Source organism: Penaeus monodon, chromosome 4, assembly GCF_015228065.2.
Source record: "Penaeus monodon isolate SGIC_2016 chromosome 4, NSTDA_Pmon_1, whole genome shotgun sequence".
Classification (NCBI taxonomy): domain Eukaryota; kingdom Metazoa; phylum Arthropoda; class Malacostraca; order Decapoda; family Penaeidae; genus Penaeus; species Penaeus monodon.
Window position 1 is genome coordinate 56,305,522 of NC_051389.1, and position 2,500 is coordinate 56,308,021.

Here is a 2,500-nt window from a genome sequence, read left to right on the forward strand (position 1 = left end):
TGAGGAATGTCTGATTTGTAATCATTACCAGAGAGATTATATATAAAAGGGGAAAAACAAATAAGTAGATAAAGATGCGAGAGGAAAAGGGGGAAGTGATAAGGAGAGATTAATTACGGTGTTGTGGTTGTTGACTGGTTGTTAAGTGGTTGTTTGTGTTGTGGTCGTTAGGATGTGGTTGTTAACTGGTTGTTTGTGTTGTGGATGTTGGGCTGTGGTTGTTTGTTGACTTGCAAATAGATTGCTCACATTCCAACAAAACGACAAATGCAAAGATACGTATACAAACAGTCACACAAATATATACGCACGCGCGCGCACACACACACACACACACACACACACACACACACGCACACACACACACACACACACACACACACACACACACACACACACACACACACACACACACACACACACAATCATTACAACAACCATACAAGTCTTAACGAATATAACATTAACCCCAACCGTTTTTTTACCCCCACTAAACACCAACCCCAATTCAGACCCCCACTACCTCCTAACCCCACTAACCCCCAATCCCCACTCAACCCCCCTTCAACCTCCCCCATTCAAACCCCCACTCAACCCATTCACACCCCACTCAACCCCCCCTCAAACCCCCATCCAACCTATTCAAACCCCCATTCACCCCCCCACCACTCAAACCCCCAACCTCCACCATCCCCACTACCTCCCAACCCCCACAAACACCCCCCACCAATACCATCAGCAACCCCAACAATACATTTCCTGATGGTGAGCATAGCAATGGCAGACTATGTAAATTGAAACGCAATATATCTTAAGATTAATGGCACAGTGTCTTCTGATTACTGGTATGCTCTCGTATCTTCGGGGTTGGTGTACAGATGTGCAGTGGTGTACGTGTGCGTGGCTCTGTGTGTGTGTGTGTGTGTAGGTGTGTGTGTGTGTAGGTGTGTGTGTGTGTGTGTAGGTGTGTGTGTGTGTGTAGGTGTGTGTGTGTGTGTGTGTGTGTGTGTGTGTGTGTGTGTGTGTGTGTGTGTGTTAGGGGGTGTGGTGTGGGAGAGTGTGGGGTGTGTGTGGTGTGGGTGAGTGGAGATGGTGGAGGGAGAGGGAGAGGAGGTGAGGGAAGAAGGGGAGGGGGAGTAATGGAGAGAAGGGAAGGAGAGAGAGAGAGGGGGAGGGGGAGGAGAGAGAGAGAGAGAGAGAGAGAGAGAGAGAGAGAGAGAGAGAGAGAGAGAGAGAGAGAGAGAGAGAGAGAGAGAGAGAGAGAGAGAGAGAGAGAAAGGGAAAGAGAGTATACCTTCACGTGTACATATATGTCCTTGTAAATAAATATACCGATAACTACCCACATAACACACAAATATAACACAAACTAGCAACCCTTCTCCCTCCTCCCTGCCCCCCCCCCCAACACACACACATAATTAAAAACTTTTACGCATATAAATTAATCAAAATGGTAACATGGACGTGTTCCCTGTCCCATAGAACTGACTAAATGCGGTAGAAATGAAGTTAATAGAAGGTAAATACACTTGGTCTTGATATTCGTATGTTGCAAAGACAGCGTTCTTGACGGCGGGGGTGAGGGGCGAGAGGGGGGATGGGGAGGGGGAGGAGGGGGAAGGAGGGTGTATTGCGACTAGGATATCTTCTTTGAGTGTTTTTTTTTTCTCTCTCTCTCTATCTATCTGTCTATCTATTTTTCTTTCTTTCTATCTGTCTGTTTGTCTATCTCTATCTGTTTGTCATTCTTTCCTCTCTTTCTCTCTCTCTCTCTCTTCTCTCTCTCTCTCTCTCTCTCTCTCTCTCTCTCTCTCTCTCTCTCTCTCTCTCTCTTTCTCTATCTCTCTGTCTATCTATCTATCTATCTATCTATCTATCTATCTATCTTTCTATCTATCTATCTATCTATCTATCTATCTATCAATCTCTCTCTCTTTTTCTTCCCTACCTCTTTCGCTCTCTCTCACTCTCTTCCTCCCTTCATTGCTCTCTTTTTCTAACCTCTATTGATAATTATTACCTTCTTTTTTCATCTTTCTCAATTACTTTGCACAAATGGACAACACGCGTGAGAGCAGATTTGTCAATGTACAGATCCCTACGCTTAAAAGTACACCTGTCAGCATTGCAAATCTGTGAATCGCCAATTTCGACTCTTTTTTTTCGACTCTTTTTTTTCTTTTTTTTTTTAACGAAGCACAAGCTAATACGTGTGTTTTGGGAGCATGTGTTTCGGATAACGAGAGTCGACATTGATGGATTCGAGAGTGGTAACGCTGATCAGTTGATTTGGATGTGGGAAAGAATAAACTGGAAGAGATTCGGGTAAATTCATTCATATAAACAGTGTGTATAAATATATATGTGTGTATAAATATATATTGTTGAGAGACAGAGAGAGAGAGAGAGAGAGAGAGAGAGAGAGAGAGAGAGAGAGAGAGAGAGAGAGAGAGGGGCCAGGAGAGAGAGAGAGAGAAGAGAGAGAGAGAGAGAGAGA